The 24,126-nt window shown below is 46.1% G+C and overlaps 1 protein-coding gene across 5 annotated transcripts in view; it reads left to right on the forward strand.

Annotated features, from left to right (window-relative positions):
- DAB1 (DAB adaptor protein 1) overlaps nucleotides 1-24,126 on the forward strand; it is a 1,091,055-nt gene that overhangs the window by 318,637 nt on the left and 748,292 nt on the right. For 2 of the 5 annotated variants that reach the window (XM_070609446.1, XM_070609463.1), the window contains exon 2: nucleotides 3,846-4,010. The exons of the other annotated variants lie outside the window; for them this stretch is intronic. The gene's annotated coding sequence lies outside the window, so the exon portion shown is untranslated. The remainder of the gene's footprint in view (nucleotides 1-3,845; nucleotides 4,011-24,126) is intronic. 5 annotated transcript variants of the gene reach the window in all.

Below are 24,126 nucleotides of genomic sequence, written 5' to 3' on the forward strand. Positions count from 1 at the left end.
GGTTGGTTTGTTTCTTTGAACTAGTAAGCTAGAGAAGGGGAAAAGAATCATTACCTTTTGAGCACTGATTTTAGTATTTATCTACATAACAATCATCAAGGTAGAGAAATACAAATTCCCAGCCACCCTCACCAAAAGATGACAAAGCATGTTTTCTTTCTTTTTGGTTGGTCGAAAATCGTGTCTTCTGTTTTGCATCTGGGAGTAAAACTGAGCTCACTCGCAAAATGTCTATTTTTGATAAATTGAGAACAAAAAGACCAAAACTAATGACTTCCACAATGGAAGGTGTCCTGGGAAATACAATATAGGATAGTGGAATCGGGGGCTTGTTTACTATGATTCTGTATATCCATCTGATGGGGAGTATAGTTTTCTTTACACAAAGGGATCCAGGGAATAGTGAATCAGGAAATAATTGACTTGTTCTGGTTTGTCTGTGAATGTGCATTTTTATCTGATGGCAAATATGCTGTTGGCCTTTGAGTCAGTCACCCACCATAAAATTTCCTCAGCCTCGTGTGCACCCAGAGAGTGTGCCCAGCCCCCCCAAAGAAAACATTTCAAATTAGCATTAATCAGCCAATGTCGTGGTATTTCGGGCCCTACGGTGAAAGCCACCTACTGCAGCGGAATGCCATTCAGCAGGCAAGAAGTGATTTGCAATATAATTTAAATGAAGAGTTGGTTTCCTTTCCCATTTCGAGCATACCAGTATGGAAAACGGATTGTCAGACATTCTGGTGGTGTGCATCAACTTGGCTATTCACTCAGAAAATGAAGTTTCCTGAGACACCGGCACATTTAATTTATTTCTTTTTCCCTATGAAGTTAACTTTGGCTTGTTAAATACAATGACTATCCAAACCACAGAAAAACCAACACCATTAATTTTAATGCTCATAATGTAGTGGAAGGAGGTTATATTCATTTGGGATTTTTTTTCCTTTTAATGGAATGTTTACTTGCCCCTCTGCTTATGAGTTAATTATTATTTTCCTTCCATAATGTTCTGCTTATATCTGAGCAGCCAGTGTGTCTATTAATGTCTTGCATTTAAAAAGTGCTGGTGAATCTATCATTTTGCAATGTCTATCAGTAAAGCATCAATAGCTTGACAGCATGGTGAGTGAATATGTGGCTGATAGGCATGCCATGAGTCCCTTACAGGATTCTCTCATCTATTTTTATGAAACATTTAGTTTTAGTAGAGTTTCTTTTCTATGCTTTGATTGGGAGAGTGAATGACTTTTCAGTGAATTATATAGCAGAGAGTTACGAATTGGTGTCTTTCCTCTCATCATGTGGGTATTTATTTTTAATTCATCTATTTATTCATTTAATAGACACTTAGTAAGCATCCAGCTTATGCCGGTAGTATGCTAAGTATTATGGATTAAAAATCATCAGGACATAGTCCCCTCCTCAGGGTGCTCCTACTTCTGAGCCGGAATTGCATCCCAGTGAGAGGAGCGGCACAAGTGGCCCGGGCACGGGGGAGTGGAGAGGCGCGATGGAGGGAGCCCTCCCTGGACAGGGGCCCTCAAGGGAGGCTTTTGGGAGCAGGAGGTGCTACAGCTAGACCCTGGAGGCCCAGGCCACGAGTTCTTCAAGTTGTCAGTGAAATGATGGATGAGGGTGGGAAAAGGCAGATGAGGTAGAGGGAATAGCGAGTGCCAAGTTGTGAAGCAAGCCATTGTTGGAAACCTACTATATGCTGTTTAAATACTGATAATATAAGCTAACGTTTAAGTGCTCACCATTTGCTATACACTGTTTCAACTTCTTACATCTGCAAAATCGGTTAAGCCTTATAATGACTCTTTGAAGTAGGTAGTATCAACATCCCCTTTTACAAGTGAAAGTCAATGCCTGGAGAGATTCAGTAACTGGACAAATCCCTCACAGCTCGTAGGATCAGGACCAAGGCTGGGACTCAGGCCCTCTGACTCCAAAGCCTGCAGCTTTAAGTACGGTGCTCCTGGCCTCTCTGCCTTCTGGGGCCTTCACTCCAGCCATGCAGATAGACCTGCAAATAGTGACTGACCTTCATGACTGTGTCTCAGTGGGGATGATAACAGTCCCTGTCACATGTGGAGAGGATTAAATGAGATATAAAATATTTAAAGTGCTTAGAACAGAGCCTGGTATGCAGTGACACACTGGTTAACTGCTGGTATTATGATGATTAGTGTCTTAAAAGTAGTAGAGCCCAGGACCTTAGGAGTTCAGTAGAGCTTAGGAGTTCAGACCACCCAGGGGAGGTTACCGCCAGGCCATTGGTCAAGATGCGCTTGGAGGTGCTGGCAGTTGATGTAGACCTGGCTTGCTTAATGGTGGAGTTCCTAGAGACAGGACCTGGGGACCAGGGGAGTATTTCAGCAAGACAGGATGGAGTGCAGAAATGGAAGCAGACCGGAAAAGTAAATAGATTAATTTGATGAAAGCAGGGGGTCTCTAAAGAGAAGCTGGGAGAGTAAGATCAAATCGATGGGTAGAAATTGTTTCCAACTAATGACGTTTGTGGGAAGGATTGGCATTGTCTATATCTTGTATTATTTAGCCATCAGAAAAATTTTCATGGGATTAATGGGCTCCATTTTTCCATATGAAGGAAATGAGGTGCAGAGAAGTTATATAAGTTGCGTAAGCTCATCCAGCTGAAGAGTGGTAGAACTTGACTTGAACCCAGGTCTGTGTTTTTAAAGTGTCATGCTCATTTGACCACACCACACTTTCATTTTTGTAGCACTGAGCGTTCTGACACATTATGAATATTTATAGAATATTTTTTCTAGTGAAAGGAATAGGGGAAAAAAGTAAGAAAAAATGTACAAATGTGTTCTTCTTATCAATCATCACCATTTTCCTGGTTAATAGCCTGTGTCTACTTTCATCCAAGATGGAAAGAACTGGTCTCTCTCTTTGATTTCCTATACACACACACAGCCCTCGTGTTGCCTATTTGTGCGTACCTGTTACAGCACATACTATAGGTAGCACATTAGCACCTGGAATAAGAGCTGATGGTTAAGATTTGGGCTTTGAAGGACCCGGTGCCAGGGCTAGAAGCCAGCGCTGCCATTCACAGCTGTGGTCGCAGGCAGGAGTCTTTGGTTCTCTGTGTTTCTGTTTCCGTATCTGTTTAATGACATCAATAGTAGTACCCATATCAGTGGGTTGCTGTTAGGAATAAATGGATTAATACGTATAGAGACTAAAAACTGTACTTAAAATGCTGTGATCGCTCCTTAAATATTAGCACTCTTATTGTCGTTATTGTGCCGTATCTCATGTCTCTCCAAATAAAGAACTGTGATTGCCTGTGTTGGTGAGGGCATGGGAAAGTTGTCTTTTCATATATTGCTGAAGAGAGTATGAAATTGTACAGACTTTGTGAATGGTAATATGACAATATATCAAAATTTAAAAGATATGTTTTCTGTACCTAATAATTCCACTTCTAAGTACTTATCCTGGAGATGGGTTCACACAAGTAAAAATGTATAATTTGTACCTTTTGAATTTTAGTCTGTGCGTGTATAACCTAACCCAAATTTTTAAAATAAAGGTCCCTGAGTGTTTTATGCTTTGTTTGTACCCTCCACATGGTCTAGCACAATGCGAGGCGCAGAGACACTGACAAATTCCCTTTTGTTCAGCCCGGCACAATTCCTACGGTCTCTGTGCCCCAGACCCACCAAAGGCACCGCTTACGTCTTAGAACGATGCTTCACCCTGAGCCACTCACCCCAAACTCCGTGTGACAACTAACTTTGTGCTCCAGACGCTTTTTTTCTTCATTGTTTTGCTTTCCGAATTGACATACACTTTTTTTATTGCAGCTGTGTCCTTGGCCTCTCTCGATGACTATTCCTGACTCGTGGACCTTGCGATCTTGGGAAAACATCATCCAATTTCTTCAATCTAGACCCTGGGGATCCCCCTTTTTCACAGCATCACCCCCTCTCAGCCTGGACACATTGACCAAACCATTTTCTAGTACACGCGTGAGTAAGATGCTTGACTCTTTTTATGGAAATAGTTCAGATCACCCATTTCCCCCGCCACACCCTTCACTTCTGTGCACGATTTTGTTTCTCTCAAAGCCAATTCTCTTCCTTTCTGGAACTAACTGCCTGGCCGGTAGTTAATACCCTCAGGTTCATTATCTGTTTAGTCACTGGCTTCTTCAAGGAGGTGGTAGCCAGCAGAATCTAAGGATGGAAGGCACAAGCCTTTGTTCTCCTCCTGTGTGGTTCCATTCAGGGTTACTTGTCTCTGACTTAGATTGGAGACTAAATGGATTAGAATAAAACCAATTTAAGAGAAAAAAGAAATGCTCACAGACACAGAAATAGAGATTCCTGCTATCTTGCCTGCCTAAGATCTGCAGGCCTCACCAAGGAATTTAAAAAGTAATGTTTCTTATCATAAGTGACAGAAATATGCTGCTTTCTGCATCAATAGATATGAAGATTAAAGGGTCTGACCGTATTAAACAATTTTGCACAGCACCAGGCACTCTGGGCTCTGCTCGCTGCCTTATTACCCTTCATCTTGTGGCTATTTCAGGCCCAATTTAAGAATACAATGCAGTCTGGCTTTGCAAATTGACATCCTTTAATTTAAAATGTCTTGTAGGGGAATTAAGAAATTATGGAACAATTATTCACCCTCAGTTGAAAGCTAGATAGCATCCTGAGATCCTGGTCCATTAGCCATTTAAATAGATTGTCACATAATTGAATTACACCTTTGCCCCCGTAATATCTTGTGGAAATATGTTGGTGTTTCGTGTTGGTAAAATGCTCCTATAAAAATAGAGTAGGGGTCGAGGTTGGAGATTGACCTGGGTGTCAAAGAAAACCTCAGAGCGGAGAGGGCTGACACGTCGAGATTTTGTGCTGGAGGTTGATGAGCAGAGCAAGCGTTCCATTTGGAGTTCAAACTGAAGTTTCACAGATCAAAACTGTATACATGACGTGGGGAAGTATGCATCCTCCCCTCGCATCCCTTTGCATTGTCCTTCAGTGTTCAGCTGAAGTGCCCGCTACTCATTCTCGAAACTGTTTCATTGTAACCTCCCCCGTGGACAGAAACACTGGGTTTGCTGTGCTCCGGACGTGTCTTCCTGTAGACAGTTCACTCACAGCCCTGCCGCGATGGCGCCAAGCCTCCTGCACCAGGCAGTGTGGCTGAACCAGGACCCGGGTCCCGCTCATCCAGGATGGCAGAATAAGTGTTTGATGAATGAAGATTTACTTGGAAGTCTCAATGGTTTCGTGTCTAAACTATTTTCTTTTGTGGAATGGGAACCAGAAAAAGGTGGAATCTATTAGGAATTTTTAAAGCATCATTCTTAAGTAGGGATTTTGCCCCACTTACATCATTACACCATTTCATCGAGGATTTATTAAACACCAACTCTATTTAGCAAATGTTTATCAGGCACTTATTATATGCAGACCTAGGGTAGGTGCTGAGGGGAAAAATAACCCAAACCTATTTCATGTTCTTTAGAGGAGCTGAAAGCCCCTCTAAAAAGCCATTGGGGATTGGAGAGTTCTGCAGGAAGCAGACCTGGTGACTGAAAGAGCAGGCAGATGGCTGGGCATGCGCCAGGACCATAAGCAGGGACGAGGGTACATTCCATTCCATTCCTCTCTGTCTTCTATGGCCGTTGGTCTGCCCAACCTCCTCCCTGCCCCCCACCCCTCCACATCATCCATTTGGGAACCCAGCAGAGAAGAAAACTCTTAGACTAACGTCCTGTGGTCAGGCTGGATGTGTGCCTTTCATTTGAAAACTCCCCCAAAGGAGAAAGATTCTAAAGCACTGTTCCCCCTGCCTCAACCCCACCCCAGCTTCCAACTCTCCTCCATATTGTGCAGCCTTCCGCGCCTTCGTAGTCTTTGTCTGTTCTGTGTGGCACGAGAATCTCTCTCTCTCTCTCTTTTAAAAGCTCTTTACCTTTTCTTTACCTTTATCAAAGAACACTCTTGGAGCTTTAACACCCAACTACAGCTATCCTCCTGAATGTTCCTGTGTGGAAGGGATTAATCAAGTCTGTCAAACACTGAGCTGTAAAACCTTTAATATTTCTAAAAGGTTTAAAGTCGGCATATTTATCACATGCATCATTGAGAATAATCTTTCTTTTTATAAAAAAATAAATGCTTACTGTAAAATATTGTGGTGATGAGCACAGTGGGTAAAAGGTTCACACAGGGGCCCAATTGTGATACTGGAATGGAGATTCTGGTAAAATCTTCCTCTGACGTCATTGCCCTGGAGGCCACCTCTCATCTACCACACTTCTATTTGTGTGCATGTTTTTTGTTTGTTTGTTTGTTTTATTTTTTTTTTGAGGAAGATTAACCCTGAGCTAACTACTGCCAATCCTCCTCTTTTTGCTGAGGAAGACTGGTCCTGAGCTAACATCCACACCCATCTTCCTCTACTTTATACGTGGGACGCCTACAACAGCATGGCTTTTGCCAAGTAGTGCCATATCCGCACCCAGGATCTGAACCAGTGAACCCTGGGATACTGAGAAGCGGAACGTGTGCACTTAACCGCTGCACCACCGGGCTGGCCCCTGTGTGCATGTTTGATATTGTGGAATTCTAGAATCTTCGTGCTCGAAGGGAGAGGAGTGTAGGAGAAAGGGATTAATTCTTATTGAGGGCCTGTCGCGTCAAGTATCTTGCTGCATGCTTTACGTAGTTGTCACGTTTTAACTTTCACAGCAATCCTTACAGTAGGCACCAAGACAGCTGACTCATAGACAGGGAAACTAAGATTCCAAAAGGGAAGCAATTTTCTCAAGGTCACATAAATATTCATTTGCATATCTGGGTGTCGACCCTAAGCCTGTCTAATTCTTTCATTCTGTCCATGTGGCAAACATCTAGCAAATGTCTAACACAAGGTGGTGCCCGCTGAAGAGCTGCCGAAGCCATCGTGACCGTGAACGTTAAGGTTCCTGGGATTTTTAATGAAAGATCTGTATTCTACAGACAAAGAGACCGTGGAGATGGTTGGTCCTGAGTCTGAGAATCCGCAACGTACATTTTAAGGTGTTTCATGCAGCAGTGGTGTAGCGAGCCTTAGAGTAGGGGAGATTCACACAGGGCTTTTCGTTAGTATAGCTAATGCAGACACCATACTTCACTATTCATTTATAACGTGCGTTCACTTGCACAGCCTAATTTAGTCTAGTCTGCAGCACTGTGAAGTAATATCAGCACTACTCCCATTTTACAAATCGAGGAACCGAGGCCCAAAGACATGATAAATCCTGCCCAGGTCATTCAGCTAGAAGCAGCTGAGTTGATGCTCGAATTCTGCTGGTGCCAAAGCCACTGTCCTTCCACTATACTATATCTTTAAGACATTTGGTTATTATTCCTAAGAATTAAAAAAATCAAGTCGTGAAGCTTGAAAAGACCTTAGAGACCCATCAGTCTTATTTTCCAGATTTGATGACCGAGGTCCAGGCACTGAAAGTCACGTGACAGGGGCCCGTGCTCTGTGTACTGGTAACGGAGAAGAAGGTGGATTCATTGGCATGGGAATGGGTGGGCTAAACCAGGGAAGGCTGCGCAGAGGTGGTGAGTCTTGATGATGTCCTGAAAGGAGGAGAAGGATTTTAACTGGGGGAGAAGCTTCAACATGTGATGCCAAGGCAGGAGAAAGGCATGATCGTGTTGATCCCATGGGCGGGGCCCTTCAAGGCAGCTCAAGTTTGCTGTTTCAATATAATTCGTTGCGTAATTGCATTCCCAGACTGCCACCATAGTGCTGCACATACATGTAATTAACCGCCCCGCCAGCCAGACGGGGTCCTCTGCACACCTCCACTCCGTGCTCCAGCTCTGCATCAGAGCAAGCGATGCACACACAGAGAGGTCCTGAGGTAGGGAAGATTTGCAGTTTCAACCTCACCTTTTCTATGAGCACACCTCTCTGTGGTTACCAAATGTGCTGGGAGAAAAAAAGATAAAAGACTTAGAAGGAGGAACAGCTTTCTGCTCATAGGTTACTATGAAGACAACAGGCCCGTTTCTGGAACTCTTTTGGGTAGGCGAGATGTTTCCCCAGTTTACATTTAGCAAACTGTAATTAGCGCCAGCAGGAGAGGAGAACGACTGTGTGGGGAAACACCACTTTCCTCTGCACAACAGCCTCTGTTCTGAAGGGCAGTCCCCAGCTCTGGGCTGTTCCTGTGGGGAGGCCGTGTACAGGTGCCCTAGATAGTGGAAGGGCCTGTTCTGCGGGGGAAGCACTTGCATGCAGAGGCCACTTGATGATCCACTTCAGATGGCAGATGGACCTTGCTTAAGTGTCAGCAGGTTGGAATCACAAGGCTTTTTATGCTTTCATTCATTCCATAAGCACACATGAATCCACACCCAGGTAAGCCCTACTGTGTGCTGAAAACACTGTGTTAGATGCTAGGGGCTACAGATCCCACATGCCTCTGGGAGAGCCATGCTTGTCAAAGGCAGGTTTGTGGCTGGATACACAAAGAATCAGCTGAAGCTTTTTGGTTTGGGGACCCCTGAGTAAAGTAGTGGTCCTCTATTAGTTAGGATAAGTAATGCTGGCTTCCTTAACCAACAGTTCCTCCTAACCTAAGATTTAACACAATCAAAGTGTATTGTTGTACTTAATGCAATCATTCAGGGACACAGATTCTTTTCCTATCTTATGGATGTCACCATCGTCTTCAACAGGTGGCCTCTAAGGTCTCTGAAGGAGGTCTCTGAAAAGAGAGGGGAAGATCCCACTTGGAAGATTTTTAGGGGCCATTTCTGGAAGTGGTGTCCATCCCTTCCACTCATATCCCATTGGCCAAAATGCAGCCATATGCCCCACCTTCACTGTAAGAGCCTGGGAGACGACGCTTAGCTGCATGCCCAGGATGAGAATGAAACAGCTTAGACAGACGCATAGTCTTGTCTTGACATGGGCCCTTAAACTCAGCTCCTATTCAAACAAATACAAGATCCTCTAAAAGCTTGCCCTGCACTACCACTTTGAGGGGACCTTCCAGGGAAAACGATCTTCCGGTGTAGAGCGGAACTCTGCTGGGGAGAATTGAATTAATATGAATGCTCTGGAAGAGCCTGAAATGACCTCTTAACTTTTGACCCCAGAATTCCTCTTCCAATATTTTATCCTAAAAATAGAAATTACGAAGATTTTTAAACAAAGAGGTTTATTTCCATGTTCCCTGCAATTTTGAAAAAGGCAAACAACCTAAATTTCCAAAAATGAGAAAAAATGTTTCACTGAAATTTTCCACATTCAAATAATGTAGTCATTAAAGAAAACACATTTCTAAAGATTTTTTAATGTTTTTCACGGCATGTGGACACGAAGGTAGGCATCAGAACTGTGTATACATCAGGACTCCGATGTTGCCGCAGACCTATGTTTAGAGGTGTCGACGTGGACAGTCAAAAGGCACAGACCATGCAGTGAGGTATCTGGAGTGCATTTCTCTGTGCAGTAGGATAAGGGGCGCCTTTATTTCTCTCTTCATATTTTTCTTCTAATTCTGATATTATGATGAGTATGCCGAGATTTCGTAACTAGAAAAATAAATCAATTAAACATTTTTAAGAAATGAAGTGGAAAGAGGAACAGCTTTGGACCAAGACTGACTCATGGGGGAGTCAGGGGACGGGTGAATTATCCCAAGTATCTCAGGAGGGAACAGCCAGAGGGCATGTGCAAGCCCTGTCCTGGAACTGTGTCAAGTCCAGAGGGGAACAGCAGGCTGGAACCCAGAGGCCATCATAAAGGTCAGGATTTATGCAGACTAAGGGGACCCACAGCAATTTCCTCAACTGGGTTAGAGTACAAATCTCAGCTTTGGCTTTCAAAATGGGAAAACGGAAACGATTTAAAAATTCAAGATTAGGGCAATGGGTTCAAGTCTTGGCTCTACTGCTTATGAGCTGTGTAGCTTTGGACAAATGTTTTAACCACTCTGAACCTCACATTTAAAATGGAAATAATGCCACCTTCTTGATGGCGTTGCTGTGACAGTAAACGTGATCATATTTTCAAATATTTGACATGTACATATATTTTACTAAGTGGGGCCCAGGGGTCAAACTATGAGGGCCTTCAACAGTTAGACCTGTGAACACAAGGTTCATAGAATAACCAGAAACCAAGGTGGGGATGGGATTGTGATGTAATGTTAGTATTGATCAGCACCTTTTCTTAGCATCGAGGGAAACAGAAGAGACAGAATCCAGCCCGGCTCACGGAAGCTTGGGGCATCTGTAGCGTTGTGGAAGCTGAAACCAGTGCGCCCCTTAAGCTCCAAGAGGAGCACTCTGGGCTCAAGCCCGTCCTCTTTTTCACTTTTCACAATCCTCTGCAGCCTTCATTTCCCACCTCCATCCCTACCCCAACAGAACCCTCACCAGGATCACCTGGAGCTTCAGCCTGGAGTAGTCTCTGTTGCAGCAACCCTCACCTGAAATTTGGGGATGTTCATCCTGGGAAGCGTCCCCCATCTTTTCTTTGCACGTTCGGCTCGGCATCCAGGCAGTCAAGGCCCACTCCACATCCCGCCTGCATATCAACTAGGAGCACGGGGAAGCATCCCCAATGAAATGTCCCAAGACAAATATTCAAAAAAAGAGACGATAGGTTCTCACCGGATGGCTCTGTGGAAAGGGGCACTCCGGTTGTGACGCAGCCCCTTACAGAGTCAAAGGAGAGGGAAGTCAGCCCCAGAAGCTGTGACTTCACATTCATCCTAGTGAGCTCAAGCGGCTAAAGCAGAATCCCATAGACTGGAGGCTTAAACAACAAACATTTATTCCTTACAGTCTGGAGGCTGGACCCAACGTCCGTATGCTGGCAGATCCCGTGTCTGGTGAGAGCCCGCTTCCTGGTTTGTAGGATCCATCTTCTTGTATCATCATAGGGCAGAGAGAAGGGAGAGGAGCCAGCTCTCCTGCCTCTTCTTGTAAGGGCTCTAACCCCATTCGTGAGGGCGCCACCCTCATGACGTAATTACCTCCGAAAGGCCCCACCTCCTAAAACCATCACTTTGGGGACTAGGATTTCAACATATAAATTTTGGGGAGGCACAATCATGCGGTCCGTATCAGCATCCCTGATGCTTAAACAAGAGGTCTTGCACCACTTTCCCAGTTCCGTCTGAAGCCGGTCACAGCAGATTATCACAGCCAACACCCCAAGTGATGAATACATACAGGTGCCAGAGATTGTGCCCAAGCATTGTCACACAGGTACATCTGACTCTTTCGTTGTCTCCTGTTTCCTCCAGCAAGAAGAGTTTTGTTTTTCTCTTCTACTGACTGCTTATCCCCTCTTCCAGGCGCATCTTTGTTTCTATGGCTGCTAAACTGAGCAAAACTGGGAAGGGAGTCCCTGAGAAGGTGCTGTCGGATGTTTTATTTTGGTTGTCTATATCCTCTTTCACTGCACAAAGAGGATGGATTTGCTGATGATCCTGGAGTGTCCTTGAAATTCACCCTAAAGGTCTTCAACTTAATTTAAATAGTGTTCAGTGACTTCTAAGAGAAAACAGCATAAAAGAAGATTACTGTCTGCAGCTTAGAGACTCCCCCAAATCCTAGGCTGGTCTCTGAGTTATGCTGCCAAGGAGTGTGTTGCTGATGACGCTGGATGCCCCATAAATTAATGAGGGCTGGGCTTGGAGGTGACAACGATTGCTGAGTCTCTGGAGCAGAAAATGCAACACTAATACATATGTTTCAGAAGTGTCCTTTTGTCTATATGTTTGGAGGAGAAAGTGCTGATGAGGATCAATTTCATATTGACTTCAAATTTTTCAATTGACCTAGAGCTCTTTTTATTAAATAATGTGCACAAAAACATTTCATCCCAGGCCAACTTGATGGCTTAGAGAATTCCCTTCAGAGTATGGCAACCTAGATAGGATTAGAAGTGCAATTTGCTCCTTTTTTCTTTTATTCATCCTTTAATGTTTATTCAGCACCTGCTACGTCCTCGATTCTAGAAACTATGCTAGACTGTGCGTAAGACACCATCTGCCCTCAAGGAATCTAAAATCTAGTGAGCTCAACAGACGCATCAATAAACGGTCCTGGCCTAATGAGAGGTGTTCTGTTGTGGAAGCGCTGAGGAGGGACTCAGAGAAGGGGTCCCGTGTACGTGGTGGGTACTTAGCTCTTGTTGAATGAATGAAGGAATGAATGAATGAGATGGCCCTTGAGCGGAGATTTGAAGAGAAGGAGAAAGTGAAAAGAAGGGAAAGGGCATTTGGGGCTGAGGAAGCAGCGTGGGCAGAAACAGGAGGGTGAGCCATTTTAAACATAGCCTGGGTGTGAGGGGAGGCGGGAGGCAGGCTCCAGGTAGTCCAGACCAGACTAAGGACCCTGGGTGTGAAGCCACCCCCTGTGCTGACAGACATTCTCTTGGAAGGCAGGGTGGAGCAAGGGGCCTTGCACCCTGCGGAGGGCAGGTATCAGTGCACAATGAATGGCCACCCGGATACCCTATTTTCCGTCTTTGCAGTGGCGCTCATACGTAGAGTATGTACTAACGCGTGGGCTCACCTCCTTTGGACGCTTTCCTCAGGAGCCAGCTCAGTAGAACCAATGCACCTGCTCTGAGAAGGACCTGGTTCAAATCCTGGCCCTTCCGTCCTGCCTGAGCAGACCCTCCTGCTGCCACAAAGCCAGCCTGCATCTGCGCTTTTGCGCGTGTTGGGCAGAGGGTTGTGATGGTTCTTCATTCACTGCCTCCCCACACTTTTCTCAGCCAGGCTTCCCCTCGTTCTGAGTTCCTGTCTCTGTGTTTGTTGCTGTTGCTGTTGCTACTTTGTTTTGTTTCGTCTTGTTCGAATGCTCAGGCCAGTCTGGGGAAACATGAGCATCACTCTTTGGAGCATGGACCTCTGGGACGTCGTGCCTGGGCAGGTTCAAAATCCTGTCGCGCTCCCCTGAACTTGACTCAATGGCTGCAGTGGCCTGGCTGATTTACGACTGTTTCTTCCCACGTTTGATCTTAGCAAACAGACAGCTGTGATGTAGAGGCTTCATTCTCCTCACCTGCTGGCATCTTCATGTTTCGTCTAATGGCTTGTTAACTGCTCTAAGGACAGGCGCTGCCCTTCTTGGCTACCATTGAGAGCGGTCTCTATGGTAACCACATCACATTGGCGACCATGCTCATTCTTCAAGCCTTTCCCTCTCCATTTTTCTCTGGTGGCTTCTGGGTAACCTGTAATGGTTGGAGCCCTACCTCACCCTGCCAGGAAGGCACTGCGGATTTAAAGCCTCACAAAGGAACTTAATAAGACACACTGCTTTCCTCTGGCCTTGCTGCTTATGCTGTGTTGCGCTTGGTCCAGGCCTGCAGGGAGCTGTCATTCCCCCTTTCTCATCACCCCTTTTGGCGTTCCCCAGGTGTTGCTCTCACCCTCTCAGGAAGCTTCGACATGGTTTCTCCAGATCTGTCTGCTCTCTGCTCATTAATATCTTGCAACAACCCCTCTGAATCCTGGCATTTGATTTGTTCTTTTTCTCCTCATTCCCCTTTGTTCAGTCATTCGCTCATATCTTCAGAAGTGACTCCCAAGCTCTCTGGTCTTCATCTGTACCGAAGAGATTTGTGTCAAAGAGACTCACGTAGACTGTTCAGACACAACATACGAGGAGAGAACCGATTTATGTGTGGGAGGACTCTAGCGAGTTCAGCAATTTTTTACTACTCCTAATAGGAAACATTTATGTAGAGTTTATCATGTGCCAGTCATTGCGGTAAGCACCTGACATCGTCATGGTACTCCTGAAAGTTAAGTACTCTTATTGCCCCCATTTTACAGATGAGGAGACTGAGGCTCACAGAGTTAAGGGATACACCCAGGGCCCCCAGCTGTTAAACGGCAGAGCTGGCACTTGAACTCTGGCTCCAGAATCCATGCTCTTCACCACTGGGCAGCGACATTTTCCCTGAATGTGTGTTTTCCCCCATCAGGAATGGCCCGTTTCTGTGAGGCTAAATTGTACCCATCCACGATGCCAGGATTAAATGCCACCTGCTTTGTGAAAGCACCCACCTTCTTCCACATTCAAGACACAAGCTCATTTTTCATTCAGCAGACATCAAGGTGCAGTGGGTACAGCCCAGTCATTCATCCATCCAACACGATTTGCCAAGTGCCGGTAGTGTTACTGTGCTAGGCACCTGGCTACAATGGTGCATTGTACATATATGTATCTGTAAACTATCTCTTGTCCTCTATGTATATGTGTATTTATATATCTTTATAGTTGTCTATCGATCAATCAATCCATTGATATTAGGGCTGTTTTTTCAATCAATTCCTCCTGCTTGTTTATGTGATAAAGCTCACCTCCTTAGCCTAACATTTAAGATCCTCCGTGATCTGGCCTCAGATACCTTTCCAGGCTTGTCTCCTAACAGGTCTTGCATCCTGGTCTCCAGCCACCACCCCGACCCCATCTCTAGAAAATGTTTCCTCATTGGAAACCATCCAAGCACAATCACATCCCCATGCATTAGGGCAGCCTTCTTTCTCTGCCTCTAGGTCGCTTTTCACATTCCCCTTCTCGTATTTCTCCTAACCCAGATCCTTCCAGACACCAAGGCCAGGTTCAGACACCCCTCCTGATCCACACTCCCATCAGCGAGGAATCAGCCTGTGCTCCAACAACAGGAGCACAGCCCGCTGCTACAGCGCCTGTAGCTCCAAGTCTTAGTGTCCACTCACGCGTTTACCCTCCTGCCTGGGCCTGCGCACCCCTTGAAGGCGAGGCATGGGCCTTATCTCCTGCTGCTTTCCAGGAACCCAGCCCAATGCCTGGGACACTACCCTGCTGTCATCATTCTTCTTCTTCTTACTTGACTACTACTAATCACGATAACTTTTAAAGCATCTGATTGCCATCCGGACCTGACATTCGGCTAAGCATTTCACTTATTTTATATTGTTTTTCTATCATAAGAATTTTATAATGTAGATAGTGATATAAATACTATTACTAACTCCAGTTTACAGATGAGAAACGAAGACTTAGAGAGTGTGGAACACGCGCCCCAGGTCACACCCTCCCCAACCAGCGCAGCCTGATTAGACCCCACGTGGACATGCTGTGAGGGCCGCGGGAGCAGAGCTGGCCGGCTCTTTGCTCACCGTTGTAGCCACAGCGCCTGGCAGAGTAATGCTGAGGCTCTGGCCAAAACCCTGTTGGCTGGATGAGTACATGTGCTGTACCCACCACACTTTGATGTTGATGCAACGAACAGATGAACTCACATCTCACATCTGGAGGAAGGAAGGATCTAGGAGTGCTCTCACCCCCATAGATGGTTATCTATGTGTGCACACACCCCCTGTATTACATTGCTAGATATGGCAAGGGAACCAGAGAAGGATTCTAGAAAATTCTGATACGAGGACCCCTGGCTGCAAGCTGTATGCTTTTATTTTTGTAGAAGTTTCCTTTGGGTTTAGGTGAAGTTCCTGACACATCCAGAACAGTCTTTTAGATGTTTCTAGGCCAGAAGGGTCAGACTTTGGAGTCCACAAAATCTGTTTTAATCCCAGCCTTGCCATGGCCTCTCTGTGACTTTGGGCAAGACACCCAACCTGAAGATCAACATTGTGATTGATGTGTGGGTTCTAGAATCAGATGGTCTGGGTTTAAATAACTCAGCTCTAAGCTTACTAGCTGTGTGATCTTAGGAAAGACACTTAGCTTCTCTGAGCTTCAATTTTCCCACCTGTAAAATGAGTATAATAATAGCATTTGCCTCATAAAGTTGATGTGGGGATTAAATAAGTCAATTCATTTGAAGCATTTAAAACAGTACCTGAAACCTAGGAAACTATTATTCGTTCTTGGGTAATTGTATCAGTTTCAGAGGGATATCGTGAGGATCAATGAACACATTCGTGAAGCACCTAGGCTTCTAAAGGCAAGCCCAGAGCTGGCAGGGCGTCACTTCTGCTACATTCCGTTGGTTAGAGTCATACACCCAGCCCCGATTCAGGGGTGGAGGGGACTGAGCCGGGGTGTAAATGCATGGGGTGGGGTTCAGTGGGGGCCAGGAAGGAGCAGGCCGCCACAGCATTAGCAGACAGATGACTTAGGCTATAGGTCTGGGTTGGTGTTAATGGGTAGTAAACGGGCAAAATAGATATCAGTAATTTCACCCACTGATACTCTTAGATTCTCCCTCAGGCGCTCCCCTCTGAGTCTGTTCCTCATTTTCTACAAAAGTCTACCAAGTGTTGGTACATGCTTTCTAAGGCCACAAGAAATAAGAAGAATGCTTAAGTGATGAATCCATATTTAGAGACAGATCCCCTGGCAACAAAAAAGGAAAAAAAAATGTCAAAAGACAAAATGTGAAAAGTTATTATAAGATGAAAAAAAATCCCAAAATGGAGGGCAAATGAGGGCACTTAAAGCACAGACATGTGTACACACAAACTTGTATTTCACACATATGCTGTTTCTGTCGTCAGGCATTAGGTCTCGACTACCGGCCTAGCCTTTCCAATCCATCAGGGATGATGAGGAGAAGGGGATGATGCTGCTGCTTCTCCAAGGAGGCAGGGTGTGACTCATGTAGGATGGAATCCCCATGACTGGCACGTCATCGGTGCCCTTGGAGTACCTGTTAATGGCATTGTCAACCATCTGTTGAATGGTTTCCTCTTTGCAAGTGCCATACTAAACGCTGTATCAAATATCATGAGATTCCACTTTACAATTTTTAAGTCCTTTTCACCAATACGACTCTTTTGTCTTCATTAGGATCTCCTTTTACAGATGAGAAGATTGGAAGCTGGGAGGATGGGGCTTTGCTCAGTTGGCAAAGTTGGGATATGAACAAATCCGATTCTGTCTCCCGATCCGGTGTTCCTTTTCCTTTCCCTGGATATTGCAGATTCTAGGGAGCTCCGTCCAAACCATTTACTCATTCAACACATTTGCTGAGTGTGCTGGCTGCCTCCCAAGGTCTGGAATCAGCCTCTGCCTCATACTCGGTGGTTTTGCTCTTACTACATGATATGCGTTTTTATACGCATGATATAAACTCATTTTCACAATAGCCACGTGATGTAGGAACTGTTGCCCATACTGCAGATGAGAAAACTAAGCTAAGAGAGGTTAAGTGAGTTTCCCAAGGACCTACAATTGGGAAGTGCCAGAGCTGAGAATCAAACACAAGTCTATTGAATGCCCAAACCCATGGTCTTTCCCTCACATCCCAGTGCTTCCACCATGTTCCTCCTACAAAATAGACCCTCAGCTGTCATCCAAGCATCTCCCCGTTATGCCAGACCCAGAGCTCTTTCCAGCCCCGAGTGCAGAGTGTGGAATTGAGGCTGAAGATGGGTCAGCACTCACAGGAAGGGTCAGAGTTTTCTACGGCAAACGCCTAGATGTGTACACAGGTTTAGGCTACCACGTACTGAGGGAGCTATATTTACTGAGCACCCCCTGTGTGCACTGGCATTGGGCATGCCACGTACACAGAGCATTACATTTCGTCCTCATGTCAAACCTACAAGGCAGATGCTATTGCCCCATTTTATGGAGCAGGAAACAGACGCTCAGAGAGAAGTTGCTTTCCCGAAGTCATCTAGTCTGCCTGATTCCAAAGCACTTTTGCTCCCTCTGACTGCCTCGGTGAGGATTTGAATCAAGCAGAACACTGTCTGGGAAGACTTCACGAAGAAAACGAAGCCCGAGCTGCACCTTGGAAAACATACCGTGCAGCCAAGACCCGTGTACTGAGGGCCAGTGAGCGTGTTATTACAGTTACGATTAGGTTTCCATGTACTTCTCAAATCAGATGTGGAAATATAATCAAAAACATTTCTCTTTGCAGTGCAGACCTCCAGCAGCTTCCACCCGGTGTCTGAGTTCTGAGGAAAGATAATAAATTAGCTCTAATTAGCTTTCCCACACACTGAAGCAAGTTTCCCCATCACCTCTTTGCAAACAGCAGAGAGAAAGGCTCCGCTAGACTTCTAAGGAAAGCGGTCTATGGGGATGGACAAGGTGGGCCTGGCTCATGACCGTCGGCTCTATTACCTTGTGCGACTGTGGACAAGCTATTTGTACACAATAGCTTGAAAAAAACGAAGAGGTGGCCTTCAGTTTTTCCCTCTGTAAAATGGGGAGTTAGACTAGATTCTTTCTTCTGTTACACAGTAATCACAGAGCCCATTATTCTATCCTCCTGGAGGGTTCCCCAGCTCGGGGTGCCGGCTTCATTTCTTCATGCAGTAGGATGCGTGCGTTGTTCATGTTAAGCATCCACTGTTTACCAGGCATTGACCTACCTCCTGGGGATAAAAGGTGCGCAAGAACTGGTCTCTGTATTTAAGGAAGTCTCATTCTAGCAGGGAGAATAATAATAACTGATACTCACCCCTATCTGCCGGGGACTTGGCCATGCCCATCAAATACGTGGTCTCATTTAATCCCTGCAAGGGACCTTTGAGACAGTACTGCATTTTGGAGAGAAATAGTCTCAGGGAAGTGAAGTCACTTTTCCACAGTTTCTCTGCTAGTAAATGACGGAAATATAATTTCACTTCAGAACCTGATCTCTTAACCACTAGATTCTATGACGTCTCTCAGAGAGTGTTGGATACCGTACAAGAAACAGACAGCAGGTCATAGGGAGGCCGTGGGATGGTGAGATGTGTTCCACGTGCATGATCAGCGATGGCTTCAGTTCGGATGGTGTTTGAACAGGATCTTGAAGGAAAGACAGGCTTTTAATACATCAGGATGGAGGAGGGAAAATACTTTAGGTGGAAGAGTTGAGACATAGCGGCTGTTAGTGCCGTTGAGTCACTTCTGTCTTCTAGCGCCCCTGTGCCCATCAGAGCGGAGCACCACCCGGTCTTTCTGTGCCTTCCTCTCACTTTCTGGCACCATATCAAATAATGCTCCGCTGCTGTTCATAGGGATTTCATGGCCAATTTTTTTGGAATTGAGTGGCCAGTTCTTTCTACCTTGTCTGTCTCAGTCTGGAAGCTCCGCTGAAACCTGTCCACCGCGGGTGACCCTGCTGGTATTTAAAATATCAGTGGCATAGCTTTCAGCATCATAGCAACACAGCCACCACAGTATGACAACCGACAGATGAGTGGTGTGGTTCCCTGATCCGGAAAGGAACCTGGGCAGTGGTAGTGAGAATGCCAAATCTTAACCACTAGACCACCGGAGCTGCCTTAAGACATAGAGGGAGGAAGAGAAAAGAACACTGGGCATAGATAAGGAAGAGCATGTTGTGGGAAGGGAGCCTGGGGGAACAGAAGGCTGGGTTCTGTGCTGCATTCCTTCAATGACAAGTTGATTCTGAGTGCCTGCTCTGTGTCAAGCACAGTCAGAGCTTCTGGGAATAACCCAGCGAACAATACAAACTCCAGTACCCTAGGGCACTGGTCTCAACCAGGGGCAATTTTGCCCCCAGGTGACATTTGGCAGTGTCTGGAGATAGTTTTGGTTATGACAACTGGGGTGGTGCTACTAGGGAGTAGAAGCCAGGGGTGCTGGAACATGTCCTGCAACACATAGGACAGCCCCTCACAACAACATTTATCTGGTGCAAAATGTCAAAGGCTGTGGTGGAATGACAAGCGGGAGCCCGGTCTTGGAGAACCTTGCAGGCAGACCAAAGAATCTGCCCATGCCTTTTCCAGATCAGATGGCCTCAGGAAACCAATATGTAATAGCAGCAATGACAACAGCAAACCCTTTCTGTTGCAAATGACCTCCCAGCACAAAAGAAATCCGTCCAGTTGCCTCGGCTATTTTCTCCTAGGCCTGGGGTGAACTGAGGATGCAATTGTACCGCCTCTGGTTCGGGAGCACTCAGGGCTTTATGAGAATATATGGCCCACCAAAAGGGAATGCCTGATGGCTTCTTCCTTCTTAATCAAATTAAGTAAATAGTGTCTCTGCAGAAACTCTGTGCAGCAGAGGAATTTATCACAAATGACCGCATCACGTGCTTCCCCCATGAAAAGGAAACAGACTCAGCCACGTCTGACTCTCTTCACGCTGAGCGTCTCTGCATGCCAGAGCTGGCCAGAGCCTGTTTATTAAGTTAAGCAATATTTACTGGATCCAGCTCGTGAGTATCAACGTGGTGGAACTTAACTGCCTTGTAAAATGAAAGTGTACTTTTCACGATTATCTCAAGCACACGCAGTGCTCTTTAATGCTGGTCAAGAGGAGAACAGGGATCCGTTGTGGTTTCGAGGAAACTTCAGACGCCAGTCCAAGAGAGACAAGCTAGGCAGCAGCTCTTGGAGGTGGCATCGCAGAGAGCTCCGGCTTTGCCATCTGGCGTGCCTGTTTGGACATCAGTTTTGCCTTTCACTGTACAGTCTTAGGCAAGTCACTTAACCTCTCTGAACCTCAGTCTCTTTATCTGGAAAAATGGAGAGTCACATGCCTCCTAGAATTGTTATTAGAAGAACTGTGGTGAGGAAATGGGCGTAAAGCACCGTGCCTGGCCCAGAGAGAGCCCTCAGGAAATGGTAGCTGATGATGTCGGGTGTTTTCCCACTCAGATCTGCCTGCAGGGATGTGGGGTATGGAAAAAACGATGCTCTGCTGTTGAGGTTTAGTTGCTTTTCTTGTCAAGGGCAGAAGAAAGGGGAATTCCTTGTGGACTAGAGGCTTCTTAGCAATTCACATAGTTCAGGCCAAGTCTCTGGGTCCAGGCAGAGGCTAGCAGGTAAGCTCTGTACCAGCTCAGAGGGAATAAGAGGGAAAATCAATTAAAAGGGCCTTTTAGGGAATGAGGGTGGCAAGCACCCAGGATTAATCCCGAGGGGAGACCGGTATTTCCATAACAGACGAGGCTTTCCCTTTAACCCCTTGGCACGGCGAGTTGGAGTTTTCTGGGTGAAGTCCATTACTGGCAATGGGTGTGCCGTGTGTGATTAATGACCCTGGTTACGGGCCAGTTAGCAACGGAGAGCTCCATCCATCTCACTTCATGGAAGCATCACACACCATTTATTGTCTGCAGCCAGGATGTGTTCCTTTGCAATTAGGTAAATGCCTTCTTTGGAAGTCGACTGGTAATTCCTCCATTAGTGCCCCCAGGCGTCCACCCCACGCCCAGGGGGAAGGGAAGGCAAGACCTGGGAGAAGGCGAAGGGAGACAGAGATGGTGACCGTGTCAGGTGCTACTTCATGACCTCGAATAAATGTGGCCCGGGAGCTTTTGCCTGCTGTCAGCTACCTCCTTTCAAAAGGACATTCAACCCAGGGAGTCCATAGATATCATGGCTTTGAAATCTTTCTGAGGGAAAGAAGGAAGGGCAGGGCATGTTAAATGATCCCACACTCATTTTCTGTTGTACAAAGAAACCCTCACAACTAATTGTTTTAAATAACGGCTATCATTTATGGGGTGCCTCCTCTATGTCAGGCAGTGTGCTCCCCTCATAAGAGCACTGTCAGGCATGCCCTGTGATCATCTCCAGTTTACAGTCAGGGAAACGGAGGTATAGAGAGGAGAAGTAACTTCCTCCGGCTTCAGCAGCTGGGAAACAACCAAGCCGGGGCCCACAATCTCCCTCCGGAGCAGGTGGGGGCGGGGGCGGGTGACAAGCACTTAGAACAGGTCGCACCAGCCTCGTCTGGGGTAAGAGGAGAGAGCCAGGTGCGAAGGAACCACAGGAAGAGGGGGTCTGTGGCGAAGAGGGCAAGGAGGGAGAGTTTATCACGCCCAGTGAGCCTGGGAAAGCACGCCATTTTTTAGGCCTATGGAGACCACTGTAGCTGGAGTGCTGAGACCAAGGGGAATGGCATCATGTGAGTCTGGGCGTGTAGGTCAGGAGCCCACTTACACAAGGCCTAGCAGACTGCATTAAAGATTTTTGAGTTTCATCACATAGACCTTTAGCAAAAGAAGGAGGGATCGTATTAGAGACAACTGGTCATCCACCAACAATCTGTGGTCCTCATTCCTTAATATGGCTGTGTCCCTGTGGGCAGCTGTCTAAACAGGGACTTCCTTTTCTGCCCCACCCTCTTGCTCTCAAGGTGTGGGCACGTGATTATTTCTTTCCAAGGACTGTGAATGGACGTGATCTATATCACTTCCAGGCTGGGGGTGAAGAGACAGGTATGCCTTCTCTGGGCCTTTTTACTTTTCCACTTCCTGGAAGGAGACAACTCTGAGACCCTAGGTGATGGCAGAACTATGAGGTGGAAGGAGCCTGGATCCCTGAATCACCGTGTGGCACACAGCTCCACGTGGATGGGGTTTCTTTGTGAGTGAGCAATGAACTCCCACAGGGTTGAACCACTGACGTGCTGAGCTTTACTTGTGACAGTAGCCAGCGCTGGGCCATCTATTTACAGGCACTCGACTTGTGTTTTAAAGGATCACCCTGACACAGTGCAAAGAATGGAGACGAGCCAGAGGGGATCCAGGAAGACCTGCGGTCCAGGCGAGAAGCGATGGCAGCTTAGACTGTCGTGTGCTCCACTGCGAGACTTCTCTAAATCCTCCATTTTGATGGTACATTAAACAGAGGGAGTGAATTGAAAAAATGTCAAATTCAATTTTTCTGGAGCACGTCTAGGTATTTTATCTTTATGCAGTGCTTTCATGGTTTACATGAAAGCGATGTTACACGAAACAATTACAAAGCAATGTTTCATTAGAAATCAGCGAGGAAGGAATTAGATACAGTGCAGATAACTGTGACATAAAATAACTTATCCCAAATCACACTGCTGGGGCCTTCACAAACCTGTGCGTCCTGACCTGCCCGCTGGGTACTTCTGGGCTCAGGATGGAAGGTCAGACTGACATGGTGCCTCTGACTCCCTTCCTCAGCTGATTGTTACGTTTGTGTTTTCCAGCAACCTAATAGTCTCAGTCTCAGTTCCGTCAGCTGTACAATGAGAGTAACACCAGCATTTGCCTCATGGGCTTGTTAAAGGATGAAAGCTCTTAGGCCAGATCCGGGTGCACAGGGAGGACTCAGGACGTGGAAGTAGTTATTGCGCTATTGCTACCACTGTTCCATAATGGAAAGACTTATTTTGGACACCTGCTTTCACCCCCCAGTTCTTCTTCGTAGCCCTTATACCTTCTTCTTCAGAAAAGAGTTTCTTCCTCAGTCTCCACATGGCTCACATTTTTTTTCTTTTTTTTTAGTGAGGAAGATTGGCTCTGAGCTAACATCTGTGGCAATCTTCATCTTTTTGCTTGGGGAAGATTGTTGCTGAGCTAACATCTGTGCATCTGTGCCAATCTTCCTCTGTTTTATGTGGGATGCTGCCACAGCATGGCTTGATGAGCAGTGTTAGGTCCATGCTTGGGACCCAAACCCACAAATCCTGGGCCACTGAAGCAGAGCACACAAACTTAACCACTATGCCACTGAGCTGACCCCTATTTCCTTATTATCCTTTTGATGTCTGCAGGATTTGTAATAATATCTCTATTTTATTCTTTTTTATTCTTCTTCTCAAAGAATAAAAGCCCCCCAGTACGTAGTTGTATGTTCTAGTTGTAGGTCCTTCTGGCTCTGCTCTGTGGGGCACCACCTCAGTGAGGCTGGATGAGTGATGCCAGGTCTGTGCCCAGGATCTAACCTGCGAACCCTGGGCTTCCAAAGTGGAGTGGGGGAACTTAAAGGGTGTGCCACCAGGCTGCTGCTCCACATGGCTCACTCTTGCTCATTCAAATTCTACTCAAATTGCTCCTCAGAGCGCCCTCAAAGACTAGCGATCTCGCATAGCCCCCTGCCCTGCCTTCCCTTCCTTCCCGGCCCCCATCGCCCCTGCCGCCATGCAGTCTTCATTTGTGCTGATCTTCCATCTCCTTCCACTGGAGCGTGAGCTCTGTGAAAGCAGGGATTCTGTCTCTTGTTCACAGCTGTATCTCCAGCATCTAGCATGGTGTCTGCCATCGAGTGGAACCCAATACACATTTGATGAAGAAATAGAACAATAAATGATGATTTTATCACATGTGCTATGTTCCAAGTCTTAGCTTTACTTCAGATCTTACTGTTTCTTTTTTCCTCTTTGATGGCTTAGTGGACCATTT

Source organism: Equus przewalskii, chromosome 2 (genome assembly GCF_037783145.1).
Source record: "Equus przewalskii isolate Varuska chromosome 2, EquPr2, whole genome shotgun sequence".
In the NCBI taxonomy this organism is placed as follows: Eukaryota; Metazoa; Chordata; class Mammalia; order Perissodactyla; family Equidae; genus Equus; species Equus przewalskii.